The following is a 17534-nucleotide window of genomic DNA, read 5'->3' as shown; positions in this document are numbered from 1 at the left end:
CTCGGCCGCCGCAGCATCAATCGCCGAGTCCATCGCCACGGCGTCGGTCGCCGGGTCCATAGTCGCAGCCTCGCTCGGGGACTCCATCACCCCAGTCTCCAACCTGAGCGACTTCGAGGACGACTCCGTCCTCCCCCTCTTCAGCAGCGACTCCGACTCGGACTCAGTCGATGAAGTCCGGTACCAATACCCCACTGTCGTCTTCATGGCGTCTGGTGAAGGAGATCAACCTCCACAAGATCCCTTCTCCACGCCGCTTCCTCCCACCGCGACCGCGGCCGAGATCGAGGCACATCGAGCGGCCTTAGAGGAGCAACGGAAGAGGGAGCTCGTAGAGCGGCAGAAGTTCCGCCTCGAACAAGATTCGGTGAGGGCCGTGTCCCACTACTGCAACGAGCGAAATCGTGCACGCATGGAACGCATCCAGGCACAAGGCTTCCCCAGTGCGCGCCTCAACTTCGACAATCCAGATGGAGAAGTCCGGGTCGCCCGACCCACGAACCCCAACATCCCAGAATCGAGTCGGGCCGCCGCCGGAGGAGTAGCTCACGGAGCACCGCCACCCCCCCCCCCCTCCACCTCCCGGAGGACGACCGCCTCCCCAGGCAGAGGTCGACGCCAACGGCCTGCGCCTCCATTCGTCCCCAGCAGACAATGTCGCGGCGGCCCAAGCCGCCCTCGCCAACCTCCCTGAAACAGGGGAGGGTGCTATCTTCGTACAGCACACCAAGGCTTTAGTCGCCAAAGCTCTGGAACAGCAACACGTTGCCGCCGACTCTCAAGGTCGGCTCTACTCGCGCTCATCGGCGAGCAGAGCTGCGTCGTCAGCCGCGGCAAACCGCGCAGTCGTCAACGTCAACAATTGCCCACCTCCAGCGCCACGAGCCGCCCATTCGACTAATCATCGAGTCGAGCCGCGACCTGCGCGAGCGATGGTCGCCGCGAACGGGCAAGCGATTGACGCACGCACTCACATCCTCAACGACCAAGAGTGGCGAGCGCGCAGCCGGGCAAATGACCGCCTCGCCGACGAGACCCCGCGCCAGAGCGCGTTTAACCGGGTAGGACCGGCATGTTTCGGCCCCATGATAAGAGGCGAGCCCTACCCGGTTGGGTTCAAGGGCCCTCGTGACATTGAAAAGTACGACACACATATCGACCCCACGGTCTGGATCGACTCGTACACCATGGCGATGGGCATCTTGGGTTATTCCGAGCTACTCGCCGCCTGCTACCTGCCCCTCATGATGGACGGAGTGAACCGACATTGGTTCAACACCCTCACACCAAATAGCATCGACTCATGGGACGAAGCCAGGGCCGCCTTCATTCAACACTTCGCCAGCGCGTACACGCGCGCAACAACCATAGAAGACCTGGATCGCTGTGTTCAAGGCCCACGCGAATCGACTCGCCGATGGGTACAACGCTGGCAAGACATGTGGACGACCTCCAGCGGCATCAGCGCCGACACGGCAATCTACTGCTTCCGAAGGTGCTGCCGATATGAACCACTCAGCGCGAAGCTCCGTCGAGTCAGCAGGGATAACATCTCCATCGCCGAGCTCTTCGACATCGCCCTGCGCTACGCCGACGAAGACCCCACAGTCGACTCGGACGACGAGTACGGCCAGCGGCGCAATCGCCGCCCCACTCACTCCGACAACCGCCGCGGCGACTACCGGTTCAGCGGCCGGTCCAGCGGCGGCAAACGCCGCACCGATGGTGGCCACACGGAACTCGTCGCCAATGCCGACTACGAGCAACGCGACCCGAAGTCGTCCCGGCGAGAGAACCGCGCACCAAGAGAGGACCGGCCTCAGCCCAAGCGGTTCGACGCGCACAGCTTGCTAGATGCCCCATGCATCTACCACAGCAGGGAGGGCAAGCCCTCCAACCACACAACTGGAAACTGCTATTCCCTGAAGCAGATCGAGAGAGCCCGCCGCGCCAAAGAAGCCCACGGCGGTAACCAGCACAAGGACCGCGCCAAGGACCAGGACCAAAGTAAAGAAGACGGGTTCGGACGTAGCGCCGGCTCGCTACACACCTTCACCGGGGTCGGCGACCGCCGCGATCGGAAAGTCCTCACCAGGGCAGTCGCCGTGCACGCAGTCTCAGTCGACGTGCCCCGCTGGCTCAACTGGTCCGAGCAAAGCATCACGTGGAGTCGTGAAGACCACGCCCCGCGCATTGAATACCCAGGCCGAGTGGCGCTAGTCGTCAGGCCTAAAGTGGCCGACTACTGGCTCCCGAAGACTCTGATGGACGGAGGAAGCTCCATTAATATAATGTACTATGAAACCTTCCAGCGACTCGGTCTGCCGGACTCGCGCCTTGAAGACACCAAATTCACGTTCCACGGCATCGTCCCAGGGCGGAAAGCCTTTCCAATCGGCAAGGTCACGCTGCCAGTCACCTTCGGCACGCCTGTGAATTACCGCACCGAGCGGATAACATTCGAGGTGGTCAACTTCCGCAGCCCATACCACTGCGTCCTCGGTCGCCAGGCGTTCGCCAGATTCATGGCCGCGCCCCATTACGCCTACAACATGATGAAGATGCCCGGGCCCCGCGGTATTATAACCGTCCACGGCGACCCGGCAATCTCGCTGGAGTGCGAAGACAACAGCGCCAAGCTCGCCGACGCCGTCATCGCCGAAGAAGTCGACAACAACGCCGAGCTCGCCAAGTACCCGGTCGACAGCAACGACCCCACCATCCTCGAGAAGCCGACTGAGCTCAACTCGCCTGCAGCGACCTTCAAACCTACTACCGATACTCGCCAAGTAGACCTTGTAGAAAACGATTCGAATAGGCAGGTTACCATTGGGACGGGTCTGTCCGCCTAATAGGAAAGCGCGCTCATCAAGTTCCTCCGTGAGAATTGAGATATCTTTGCATGGAAACCGTCTGATATGCCAGGTGTCCCGAGAGAACTTGCTGAGCACAAATTACACGTCGACCCCACCGCACGCCCCGTTAGGCAGGCGATGCGGCCCGTGGGAGAAGAGCGCTGATACGCGTACAGCACGCGTCCGTTGGGAACCCCAAGAGGAAGGTGTGATGCGTACAGCGGCAAGTTTTCCCTCAGTATGAAACCAAGGTTTATCGAACCAGTAGGAGCCAAGAAGCACGTTGAAGGTTGATGGCGGCGGGATGTAGTGCGGCGCAACACCAGAGATTCCGGCGCCAACGTGGAACCTGCACAACACAACCAAAGTACTTTGCCCCAACGAAACAGCGAGGTTGTCAATCTCACCGGCTTGCTGTAACAAAGGATTAGATGTATAGTGTGGATGATGATTGTTTGCAGAAAACAGTAGAACAGTATTGCAGTAGATTGTATTTCAGTATAGAGAATTGGACCGGGGTCCACAGTTCACTAGAGGTGTCTCTCCCATAAGATAAACAGCATGTTGGGTGAACAAATTACAGTTGGGCAATTGACAAATAAAGAGGGCATGACCATGCACATACATATTATGATGAGTATAGTGAGATTTAATTGGGCATTACGACAAAGTACATAGACCGCTATCCAGCATGCATCTATGCCTAAAAAGTCCACCTTCAGGTTATCATCCGAACCCCCTCCAGTATTAAGTTGCTAACAACAGACAATTGCATTAAGTATTGCGCGTAATGTAATCAGTAACTACATCCTTGAACATAGCACTAATGTTTTATCCCTAGTGGCAACAGCACATCCATAATCTTAGAGATTTCTGTCACTTCCCCAGATTCACGGAGACATGAACCCACTATCGAGCATAAATACTCCCTCTTGGAGTTACAAGCATCTACTTGGCCAGAGCATCTACTAGTAACGGAGAGCATGCAAGATCATAAACAACACATAGACATAACTTTGATAATCAACATAACAAGTATTCTCTATTCATCGGATCCCAACAAACGCAACATATAGAATTACAGATAGATGATCTTGATCATGTTAGGCAGCTCACAAGATCCGACAATTAAGCACAATGGGGAGAAGACAACCATCTAGCTACTGCTATGGACCCATAGTCCAGGGGTAGACTACTCACACATCACTCCGGAGGCGACCATGGCGGCGTAGAGTCCTCCGGGAGATGATTCCCCTCTCCAGCAGGGTGCCGGAGGCGATCTCCTGAATCCCCCGAGATGGGATTGGCGGCGGCGGCGTCTCTGGAAGGTTTTCCGTATCGTGGCTCTCGGTACTGGAGGTTTCGCGACGGAGGCTTTAAGTAGGCGGAAGGGCAGGTCAGGAGGCGGCACGAGGGGCCCACACCATAGGGCCGCGCGGCCAGGGCAGGGGCCGCGCCGCCCTAGGGTTTGGCCGCCTCGTGGCCCCACTTCGTCTCCTCTTCGGTCTTCTGGAAACTTCGTGGCAAAATAGGACCCTGGGCGTTAATTTCGTCCAATTCCGAGAATATTTCGTTACTAGGATTTCTGAAACCAAAAACAGCAGAAAACAGCAACTGGCACTTCGGCATCTTGTTAATAGGTTAGTTCCAGAAAATGCACGAATATGACATAAAGTGTGCATAAAACATGTAGATATCATCAATAATGTGGCATGGAACACAAGAAATTATCGATACGTCGGAGACGTATCAAGCGCCGGCGTGCAATCGCCGAAGAGGTGAACCGGCTACTCGCCGCCGGTTTCATCATAGAAATCAAGCACCCCAAGTGGCTGGCAAACCCAGTTTTGGTGCTGAAGAAAAACAAGACGTGGCGCATGTGTATCGATTACACAAGCCTGAACCGCGCCTGCCCCAAGGACCCATTCGTCTTACCGCGAATCGACCAGATTATCAACGCGGTCGCTGGTTCCGAGTCGCTATGCTTCCTCGACGCGTATTCCGGCTACAACCAAATAAAGATGGCCAAGGAAGACCAGGAGAAGATGGCATTCATAACGCCGCTCGGCGCCTACTGCTACACGGCCATGACCTTCGGCCTCCGGAACGCTGGCGCCATGATGACCCACAAGTATAGGGGGTGTATCGTAGTATTTTCGATAAGTAAGAATGTCGATCCCAACGAGGAGCAGAAGGTGTTGACAAGCAGTTTCGATGAAGGATTCACTGTAAATGCTCACAGACAAGTATTCAGGGGGTTTTGATGTAACAGTTGAATAAAGTACGAGTAAGTAAAGTGCGAGAGTAACAATTGCAGCGAGTGGCCCAATCCTTTTTAGCACAAAGGACAAGCCGGTTTGTTTACTTATAATGACCAAACGTTCTCGAGGACACACGGGATTTTAGTCTAGTGCTTTCGCTACATACGGCTAAATAATCTTCATTGTTATGATAAGTGTTGTGTGGGTGAACCTATGCTAATGTACCGCCCTTCCTAGGACTAATACATACTTGTGATTATACCCCTTGCAAGCATCCGCAACTACAAGAAAGTAATTAAGAATAAATCTAACCACAGCCTTAAACTCTGAGATCCTGCTATCCCTCCTGCATCGATATACCAACGGGGGTTTAGTTTTCTGTCACTCCGGCAACCCCGCAATTGGCAAACGAGTACAAGATGCATTCCCCTGGGCCCATAAATGGTGAAGTGTCATGTAGTCGACGTTCACATGACACCACTAGAAGAATAACACCACAACTTAAATATCATACCATTGAATATTACTCAACCATAGTTCACTACTAACATTTAGACTTCACCCATGTCCTCAAGAACTAAACGAACTACTCACGAGACATCATATGGAACATGATCAGAGGTGATATGATGATGAATAACAATCTGAACATAAACTTGGTTCAATGGTTTCACTCAATAGCATCAACAACAAGTAGAGATCGATACCGGGAGAGTTTCCCCTATCAAACAATCAAGATCAAACCCAAATTGCTACGGCGGTGACGGTGTCCAGCGGTGAAGACGGCGGTGATGATGGTGGAGATGATGATGATGGTGATGGAGATGATGTCCAGCTCGATGACGGTGACGATGGCGTCGATTTCCCCCTCCCGGAGGGAATTTCCCCGGCGGATTCCTGCCCGCCGGAGAGCTCTTTTCTCTCTGGTGTTCTCCGCCCCGCAGAGGCGGCTGTGACTCTTCGCGAGGTACCCTCTGTGGCTTAGGTTTTCGGGACGAAGGGTTTCGCGAAGAAAAGGAGGCGAAAGGGGCTGTGGGGCCCCCACACCACATGGTGGCGCGGCCAGGCCATGGGCCGCGCCGCCCTATGGTGTGGGCCCACCCTGGGTCCAGCTGGCTCCTCCTTCTGGCTTCCTTCGTCATCTTGAAAAATAGGATTTTTGGTATAATTTCCTTCCACAGTTGATCTTCCGAAATATTGCGTTCTGACGGTGCTTTTTCCAGCAGAATCCTGGCTCCGGTGCTTGATCCTCCAATAATGATGAAACATGCAAAATAGATGAAATAACATAAGTATTGTGTCCCAATATGAAATATATCAATGAATAATAGCAAATTATGATATAAAATAGTGATGCAAATTGGACGTATCAACTCCCCCCAAGCTTAGACTTCACTTGTCCCCAAGCGAAACTGAGCTCGGTAAACAGGACCACATGTTTATGGAGTGAAGAGTCGATAAATAAAATACGGACAAGAAGCATCATATTCATTCGCACAAGACATTATAGTAGACAACTTCCTCATATAACTCAACTTGAAACAAGTATAAGGTAATCACAAATAAAGGTGCATAAGAAATCATAATTGGTGATGGCAAACTTCGTTCTTGGTCAGAGAACAATTAACAGATTATACTTATCTCATTGAGCAGCGCTCTCATGTTAAAGTTTATAAGGCACAACTTGCATACTCAATCGTAATGGTCTCTTCATGATCATTGATAACTTGCAAAGCTATATTCATTCAGATAAAACTTGTACTAAACAAGGAAGAATAAAAGACATGATGAAGCAAATCACAATATAATGGTTTGATCACAACTACTCAAATGCTTGCTTGAGATGGAGGGAAATAGGTTTACTGACTCAACATACAGTAAAAGACAGGCCCTTCGCAGAGGGAAGCAGGGATTAAATCATGTGCTAGAGCTTTTTCAGTTTTGCAATCATATAAAGAGAATAAAAGTAACATTTTGAGAGGTGTTTGTTGTTGTCAACGACTGGTAGTGGGTACTCTAACCCCCTTGCCAGACAACCTTCAAAGAGCGGCTCCCATATTATTTTCATTTTATGTGGCACTCCTTCCAACCTTTCTTTCACAAACCATGGCTAACCGAATCCTCGGGTGCCTGCCAACAATCTCATACCATGAAGGAGTGCCTTTTTATTTTAGTTTTATTATGATGATGACACTCCCCCCAACCTTTGCTTACACAAGCCATGGCTAACCGAATCCTTCGGGTGCCGTCCATCAATCACATACCATGGAGGAGTGTCTATTTAGTTTAATTAATTTGGGACTGGGAATCCCATTGCCAGCTCTTTTTGCAAAATTATTGGATAAGCGGATGAAGCCACTAGTCCATTGGTGAAAGTTGCCCAACAAGATTGAAAGATAAAACACCACATACTTCCTCATAAGCTATAAAACATTGACACAAATAAGAGATACTAAGTTTTGAATTGTTTAAAGGTAGCACATGAAGTATTTACTTGGAATGGCAGAAAATACCGTGTAGTAGGTAGGTATGGTGGACACAAATGGCATAGGTTTGGGTTAAGGTTTGGATGCACGAGAGGCATTCCCTCTCAGTACAGGTCTTTGGCTAGCAAGGTTAATTAGCAAGCATAAGAGTCGAGGGAAACAAACAAATATACATGTGATAGAAACAATCATGCATCTTCCTTGTAAGCACAAACAATTTTAACTTCAGAATAATAAGCTATGAGCTAACAAGAAAGAAAGACAATGAAACATCTACATGTATTTCTCTTTTCTACTTAAACCTCAAAGTGTTGTTGCTATTGACCAATGCTAAGTTTGCCAAAACCAAATAGATTTATTTAATGCTCCCAAAGTGATACCAATACTAACAACAAGGTAAATCATATAATAGAGATTGCAAACTAAAATAAGATGTGCAATATGTAAATGATAAGACTTCTCATTAATATTCCATAACGATAACTCACACCAAGGGATACATAGATAACTAACTAAAGGAGAGATACTTCCAAACTGCAACCCAATCTTATATGATAATTTCCCTACTCATGATATGACACTACTTGACAATAAAAAGTAAAAGGTAGTGATGATGTGATACCGCGGCACTCCCCCAAGCTTGGAACAAACCAAGGGGATGCCAATACCGATGATGAATTACTCCTGCGGCGATGGTGGTGATGAACTCCCGTCATCAAACTTCCAAGGAAGAGGCTCTCCATCAAGAAACGACATCTTGGTCTCGGGAATCCTGAAACTAGCAGCACGGCTTATGTATTTAAACCTGTTTTCATACTCACAGTTCTGATTCTGAACGTCATAGAGTTGTGCTTGGAGCTTGTTGGTGGTGTCGTGAAGTGAGAGGATGTCGCCCCAAAGCTTTGCAGTTTCCTTCTCATGTTCAGCAATGAGTTCAGACACAATTCTGTGGAAGATATCCACCTCACGCTCAGCCATCTTCTTGTATTTGAAAACCTCTTGTTCTAGCTTCTCCATCCTGTCTTCCAAGCTTCCTTCTCCTTTAGGACCCTGGACATCCTTGATCTGCAGTTCTCCTTCAACGTGCAGCAACTCCTTGGGGTGCATCCTCAGCTCCTCCATGTACAAGTTGCCAACATCCTTGCAGGAGCTGTCCTTCGGAGTTTCCGACGAAGACATGATGGCTCTAGATCCGAAGCAAATCCTGGCAGAAACAGCTCGAAACAAAACACGTCGAGAAAACGATATACGGACCTCCAGGGGTCCGGGGGATTATATAGCAAAAATTTTCACGACAAAAGGAAAGTACCAGATCGAACCAGAGTCGGAAAGGGGCGACGAGGCGGCCAGACCATAGGTCGGCGCGGGCCCAGGCCAGGCCGCGCCGGCCTATGGTGGCACGCCCTCGTGCGTCCTTTCCACTCCGTTTCGAACTCGTAATTTTTCATATTTTCCAAAAACAGCAAAAATATTGTTCGGAAAGTAAATTGCGTACTTTTCATTACCAGTACTGTTACCTATTCAAAGTCGAGTTACGCGGACTGTCAATTTGCCCTTTGATGAAAGCCTCCGGTGTTTCCACTTGAATAATATCAACATCAACATTATAGGAATCACCCGAGATATAATGCTTGAGTCTTTGTCCATTCACCACTTGCGTAGCATTGCCTTGGAGAGAGCTAATTTTGATTGCTCCTGAACGATACACCTCCTCGACAACATATGGTCCTTCCCATTTCGAGAGTAATTTCCCTGCAAAGAATCTGAGACGAGACCGATACAATAGGACTTTATCCCCAATATTAAATTCTCTTTTGATAATCCTTCTATCATGCCATTTTTTAACTTTCTCTTTAAAGAGTTTAGCATTTTCATAAGCTTCACTTCTCCATTCATCTAGAGAACTTAATTGCAACAACCTCTTATCACCGGCAAGTTTAGGATCTTTATTTAATTCTCTAACAACCCAATAAGCTTTGTGCTCTAGTTCTAAAGGTAAATGACAAGCCTTCCCATAAACCATTTTATAAGGTGACATTCCCATGGGATTTTTATAAGCAGTTCTATAAGCCCATAGTGCATCCTTCAATTTACTAGCCCAATTCTTTCTAGTTTTATTAACAGTCTTTCCCAAAATAGATTTAATCTCTCTATTTGATAATTCTACTTGACCACTAGTTTGAGGATGATAAGCGGAAGCAATTCTATGATTAATACCATACTTAGCAAGAGTTTTTCTAAAACCTCCATAAATAAAATGAGAACCTCCATCAGTCATAATATATCTAGGCACTCCAAATCTAGGAAAAATAATGTCTAAAAGCATTCTTAAAGAGGTCTCACCATCAGCACTTTTTGTAGGTATTGCTTCCACCCATTTAGTAACATAATCAACAGCAACAAGTATGTGAGTGTTACCTTCTGAAGACGGAAAAGGTCCCATGAAGTCAAATCCCCAACAATCAAACGGTTCAATAACAAGAGTATAATTCATAGGCATTTCATTACGTCTGGAGATATTACCAACCCTTTGGCATTCATCACAAGATAAAATAAACTTTCTCGCATCCTTGAAGAGAGTTGGCCAATAAAAACCTGATTGTAGAACCTTTTGCGCGGTTCTTTCTCCGGCGTGATGTCCTCCATAAGCACTACCATGACATTTACTCAATATCTCTTGTTGTTCATATTCGGGAACACATCTTCGCATAATACCATCCACTCCTTCTTTGTATAAGTGTGGGTCATCCCAGAAATAATGCCTCAAGTCATAAAAGAATTTCCTCCTTTGCTGAGCTGAAAAGGTTGGAGGCAAGTACTTGGAAACAATAAAGTTAGCATAATCAGCATACCAAGGACTGTCTCGCGAGCTCACCTTTATTACAGCCAATTGTTCATTTGGAAAACTATCATTAACAGGAACAGGATCATAAGCAATATTTTCCAATCTAGACAAATTATCAGCAACAGGATTATCAGCACCTTTCCTATCTACAATATGTAAATCAAATTCTTGCAAAAGAAGTACCCATCTAATAAGCATCGGCTTAGCATCTTTCTTTGTCATAAGGTATCTAATTGCAGCATGATCAGTATGAATAGTAACTTTTGAATCAACAATATAAGATCTAAATTTATCGCAAGCAAAGTGACAAGGTATCAACTTGTCAATGCCTATGGATTGTAGGCTGGGGTTTAGTTGGAAGTAGAGGGCAAGTAGATCTCGAAGGTTTCAACCGAAAAGTACTCGACGATTATGAGAACTAGGGTTTGCAACAATGATTCGATGATCTCTTCGTCCCTCGACTCCCTCTTTATATAGGAGGCGGAGCCGAGGGTTTCGTTTTGTACAAGTTACAGAGTCCGGGACGGTTTCTAACTCATCCCGCCAGATTACAAATAACACTTCCTATTACAACTCTAATTTCCTTAATATATCTTGGGCTCCCGAATCTTCTTATTCTTCGGGTAGTGGGCCTTCAATAAACCCCGGGTACTATCTTTGGCAGGCCCATTTGGGATGCCTATGTCAGTAGCCCCCGAGATTTTGCTTGAATCGTAGAGTCAGGGAAAATCTCCACTGTTTATTTTTATTCAACAACTTCAACTTTTTTATACTTCTTCATAAAATTCTATATTGTACAGGGATAATGGTAGTTGGGGCTAGTTCATCTGACGGATCAGGTACTAGTTAACTGCTCTAGTGGCAATCCGCAAAAACCTACTTCAAGATCACGTCCCTGGACATGATCTCGGGATACTGGTGTAAACTTCGACAGGTGCCGCTTAAGGTCTTACCATTCTGTCGAGTCCCAGTCAAATTTATCGAGTACCTAACGCGTCCGTTAGGATTTTTCTTCGTATCTGTTGATACGGATAAAAGTAGCAGAGCGCAGTCTTCGGTGATGCCACGCCCAGCAGAACAGATCTGGGGTTTTACCTTCGCAAATTTGCGGCATTCAGAAATTGATCGCAACTTTGGCGTTCTGAGAATATATTGTCGAGTGCTTTTCCGGCTGTTGGAATGGCACATTTTATCGAGTCAAAGATGACTTATATTGCTCTCCCGATGGGAGTATATGTAGAGTTAATTATAACTCGAAATATACCCTTTTGCTTTTCTATCTTTCTTTTTTAATTTCATCGGGCACGCGAACAGCGTTCCCGATGGGAGTAGCCCCCGAGGCTACAGCCAAGGACTTGTGCTTGGTTGTAGGCTCAACATTTTAGTCCACCTTGTCGCTATATTGTCATTATTTCTCGATATGATCTTCCTTTCATCTCTCGGGTGCGCGAACAGCGCTCCCGATGGGAGTAGCCCCCGAGGCTACAGCCAAGGACTTGTGCTTGGTTGTAGGCTCCCACAATTTCTATATTGCCATACTCGAAATTTTACTTTTGTCGAAGTAGCCCCCGAGCATTTGAGCAAAAACTTGTATTTGATCAAAGGCTCCCGAAGTATTCAATGACTTCTCCTGTCGCCAATCTTCTTTTATTTTTCTTGTCGGCATGCTTCCCTTAGTCAAATTTACTTCATCTCTATTAATAGTCGTGATTTTTCTGCCTTGTGGGTCCATTGTTTCCACCATGTTGACACGTCGTGCAAGTGGGGGACACACGTCCTCCGCTTTTCCTGGCGCACGTACTGTAACGCCTGTTCTATTCCATCTCAGTAAAAATACCTTTTTACCCTTTATCTACAAGATCCTTGTTCACCACACGATTTCTTCATCCAACGGTGCATTGCTTCGCCCGATTCCTATATAAACCTTTCTTCAACCTCCGTTCACTCCTTCGCTTGCGCCGCACATCTGTTCCTCTTTGCAAAAACTTCCACTGCGCCCAACTCTCTTTGATCTTCCACACGCACGAACTTTGCTTTTCCAGTGCCGTTGATGCCACCGCGCACGCGACTCACTCGCCACAGTACTCCAGAGTCCAAGATGGCCGCTGAAGATCTTGAGTGGGAGAGATCTAAAATCTCCAACCAAGACGTCAACATGCTGAAGAGGCTTGGCCTGATGAAGAAAGAGGACGCCATCCGCTTTCCCAGCGAAGAAAGCTACCCAAACCCTCCAATGGAGTACCGGGTTAGTTTCGTTGATCACCTCATCCGCGGCCTTTCTGCCCCAATTCACGATTTCCTCCGCGGCCTTCTTTTTGTTTATGGGATTCAGCTGCACCAGTTGACCCCCAATTCCATCCTCCATGTCTCCATTTTTATCACGCTGTGCGAATGCTTCCTTGGAATCCCTCCTAACTGGGCTCTGTGGAAACGCATTTTCTGCCTCCGCCGCAATGGCTCCCACAACGCCACCTATAACATAGGCGGCGTTGTTATCTGTGTCCGAACTGACGTTGATTACTTCGACGTCAAATTTCCTGATTCTGTCCAAGGGTGGCGCAAAAGATGGCTCTACATACACGAAGAAAGTGCCAATTCTATTGAGCACAACATAGTCCCTTTCGACGGAAGTGCCAAAATTCAGCGCCGCCGCTCCTGGGATGCTGAAGCGTCCGAAGAAGAGAAAAAGGCGACAGAAGCACTTATGTCTCGTATTCATCAGCTTCAAAATACTCGAGGCAAAGAGCTGTCTGGTGTTCAAATCACTGCCTACTTTCTTAGGATTAGAGTGCAGCCTCTTCAGGCTCGCAAAAATCCCCTTTGGACGTATGCTGGTGAAAATGACGCCAATAGGCTCTCCAATGATCTTTCTGTAAAGGACTTGGAGAAGCTGATTCGAAGAATTTCCTCGCTAAACAAGAAGGATCCTATTCCCTCCTCTTGCCGCGTGGAACCATACAGCTCCGCCAATCCTCTCCCTGAGGTATTTTGTCTTCTCGAATTTTTGTCTTGTTCCGAACTTTCCCTGCATCTCGTTGTATTGATATCTCTCTAATTTTTCTTTTGTCGCTATTTTCCTGCAGAACCATCCTACTATGGCTTCCCTTCCTCCTCTTCCTGAGGATGGAGAAGTCGAAGAACAAGCTATCGTTGCCGAAGACAACCAAGGTTCTTCTCTTCGTGAAAGTGAAGTCGCAGGTTCTCACAAATCTGCGGCTTCCCATGAAAAAGAAGTTGAATCTGACGCCAGCGAGTCGACTCAATCCCTTCCTCCTGCTGTTTCCCCAAGGAACAAAAGGAAAAGGAATGACGCCGAGGATTTTGGCACTTCTAAGGCCGAAAAAGTTGTTCCTTCTCATCCGAAGGCAGCTTATGATCCTTATATTGAATCCCTCGTCAGCTTGTAAGTCATATTTATTTCTCCTTATTTCTGTACTCGAAATGTTTATCTTGTCTTGCTTTTTATGCTGTCGATTTTTAATCAACAGTGATGACGAGGAAGAAGTACCAACTGTTGACGTGGCTCCTCGGACAAGCACGTCACATACTGTACTTGCCTCAGATACGCTAGTTGAAGGAGAAGAATCCTCGCCTCCTCAACGAAACGTCGTCACCACTACTCCACCATCAAGCCCCCTTGCTCCTTCACCAAAAAGGACAAGGATTGAAACAATTCTTGAACCTGCCCCTCAATTGGGCAGCTCTTCGACCCTGCTCTTGGATGATGTAAGTTTGTCGATATCTATATTTCCTCTATTTTGCTTTTTCACGCCTTCACTCTTTTTTCATGCCGATGTTTCTCTTGCTTTATTCTTCTTTGACAGCCCATGATTAAAGATCTTATCCGCATCGGATCCCAATTCATTGGGTACCGTGAGTATGCCAGCAGAACTGAAGGTAACAACCTTTATACTTGCCGTTCTTTCTGACTTTTTGCTCCTGTTGTTTGTCGCGATTTTTGATCTTTCCTCTCTCTCTTTTTTTTATCTCGACAGAGAAACTTGCAGAGGCCAACAAACGTGCCGACGCACTTGCTCAAAAACTGGAGCAAAGTGAGGCGGCTCGTAAGAAAGCCGAACTTGTTGCTAGCAAAGCCAAAGCCGAGGCTGATGAAGCCAAAGCAAAAGCTGCTAGTGTCGAGGAACTGCAGAAAAGACTTGAAGATGCTGAATCTGCTTTAAACGAGCATAAAGCTGCACAAGCTGCTCGTGAACAGGGGATCCTCAAGCGCCTGAAATCACAAAGTCGACGCACTCACAGTAATACTATTGATCCCTTCTATTTTTGTGAGAACCGCTGTTTCTTGTTTTTTGACCAACGTTTTGTTTCCTGTGGCAGCCCAAACAAACCAAGATTTTGATCTGGAGAATCCCGTCAATGACCCTCTCCTTGACGCACTTTCTTATCTGGAGCTTCATGGGTCCGAAATTCGTGAAGGCGTGGCAAATGCTAGTGCAGGATTGTCGACGCTGTTCCCCTACTTCTTCCCGAAGAAAGAGGAGCCCCCGACTTTCCTTGCCCTTGCCAAGAGCTTCAATTCATCAGAAGACCTTGGACTGAAGATGCGTCAGGAAAACATGAAGATTGCTGTCGAAGGCACTGTTGCCCTGGTTGCTGACAGCCAACAGACTGTTGATTGGATGAAAGTTGGCGACACCGATCAAATAGAGCAATCGAGATGGAGGTCGCTGATTAAGGCAGCCAAGCCCAACACGAAGAAAATATTGGCATATCTCGGGATCAAACCAGCTTCGACTCCTAGCTCATCAAGGCCGGAGGTCTAGTTGCATGCCTCTTTGTTTTTCTTTCTCTGTTTCTTTTGCCCTTGTCGCCAAAGTAGTTATTTGGCGACACGTACTTCATTAGCTCCACTGTAAGGCCTTTGTAATTATTCCGAAAGATTAATGAAAACTCTATCCTTGCTTGTTGATTGATGTTGTCTTGTTTTATTAATTTTCAGTTGGTATTTGATAACTATACTCCATCTTTCGCTCCTTCCAATGTTTCGCCTTCTTCTTCTCGCTCAAGGAAAACTCTTGCTGATACTACACCTGTCGAGGATTCCTTGCCGCAAGAATTGGATGAACTTCGGCAGCAACTTCAGTATGCAAAGAAGCAAACACTTGTGATGATGGAAAAGTCCCGTAAGTCATCTGAAGCCGAAAAAATTGCACTTCAGCAAGCTCGCGAGGCCGTGGCTGCTAAGGAAATCGCTGCTTCCGAGGCTGAAAAGGCGACTACTCGAGAAAATTTCATGCTCGAGTTAATGAATGAAGCCAGTGCGGATATGTCGGGTATGCTTGTTTCATCCTCCGATATCTTTCGTCTTCATGCTACGTCTCTTAAAGTTTTCTGCTTCGTTGTTTTAATAGGTTCCTTTACTGATGCTGTTGCCGAAGAAGAGAGGGTAAATACTAGGACGAACCTCCTTCTTAACCTTTCCCTTGACCATGGTTCTCTGTTTTGGGCTACTCCAGAGAGGACCCGCCAGATTGTCAGATTTCAGGATCGCACCTCTCAAACTCGCGACTTCCTTGACTTCTGTACCAGGACCCTGTCTATGGTTTATAACTCCATGTTTCCTCGGAACGTTCAACCAAAAACTCTTCCCGAGTTAATGGAGAAATTCAAGGATGCCCACAGGATCCATGATTTTGTCAGAGCTCAACTGGTAGCTGGCGCCAGATTTGCTCTTATCATGCTTCAGATCTGCCACTCAAATCTTGACCTGACCCAAGTTGTTGCGAAAGTTCATGAGAAGGTAAAGCGCCGAAGAGTTGGTGTCGACCGAATTAACACGAAGGTTTCGCCTATAGCCGAAGAAATGATTGAAGACCTTCTTCGGATGGATGCCGACTTTTTTGCAGATGGTCATTATGCTGATTTTCTTGGCGCTGCTCCTGAAGAAAACAGAATTACCCTTGATGACATATTGAATCATGACTAATTATTTTCCTTTGGTAGATAACTCTTCTTTGTAACCCATGATTGTGATTATATTGTGAAACAATCATCGTATTTCTATATTTGTCTAGCCCTCGAGTGTTTCGGTGGCTATTTACTGTATTCGTGTATTGCGAGGTTTTGAACCAAGGCATTTATTTAATATGTAGTTTTGGCGAATATCAGCCCCCGAGCTTCTTTGTTGAGTACTATTTTGTATTTTTATTGACTCACGAGGTATTTTAATACCAAAGCAAGGCTTTTCTTTTTTCGAGGAACTATATTGAAATTCGTCGGGTCGGAGACTTTGAGCATGTCGATAAAGAAAAGTTATATTGACACTATCTTTATTATATTGCAGCACCGCGAGCCCGCCTCATTAAAAACCTTTCCCGGCCCCACTCGGTGCCCCGAAAAAGGAAAAGAGTGCGTCTGAAAACTCGCGGGCGTTTCAGTACATTGAAGTTTTACAAGGACTATATTTCAGCTCTAGGCGTAGAACCGCCTGAGTTGCGCCACGTTCCAGGGGTTTTGCTCCTCCACCCCTGTCTTCTTGTCCTTTATCCTGTATGCTCCTCCTCCGATTACTTCCGTGACAATGTAGGGGCCTAGCCATGGTGACTCGAGTTTTTCATGACTTTTTTGCGTGAGCCGAAGAACTAGGTCTCCCACCTGAAAGGATCTTGGCCGCAAACGTCGACTGTGGTAATTCTTCAAGTCCTGTTGGTATTTGGTTACCCGAGACAGTACTTCATCTCTAGCTTCATCAAGTGCATCGACGTCATCTTCTAGCGCTTTTCTCGACACCTCCTCATCATATTCTACGACTCGTGGAGAGTCATGCTCTATCTCGATTGGCAATACTGCTTCTGCTCCATGAACCAAGAAGAACGGAGTTTCTTGTGTTGCTGTGTTTGGTGTTGTTCGTATGCTCCATAATACACTGGGCAACTCCTCTGGCCAGGTGTGTCGAGCTTTTTCCAGTGGCGCTAATAAGCGTTTCTTAATGCCGTTGCAGATGATTCCATTAGCTTTCTCGACTTGGCTGTTGGTCTGCGGGTGCGCAACTGACGCAAAGTGTAACTTGATACCCACTTCTTTGCAATAATCTTTGAATTCGTGGGATGTGAAGTTGCTACCATTG

Source organism: Lolium perenne, chromosome 6, assembly GCF_019359855.2.
Source record: "Lolium perenne isolate Kyuss_39 chromosome 6, Kyuss_2.0, whole genome shotgun sequence".
Lineage (NCBI taxonomy): Eukaryota > Viridiplantae > Streptophyta > Magnoliopsida > Poales > Poaceae > Lolium > Lolium perenne.
Note: the sequence above shows the minus strand (reverse complement) of the source record.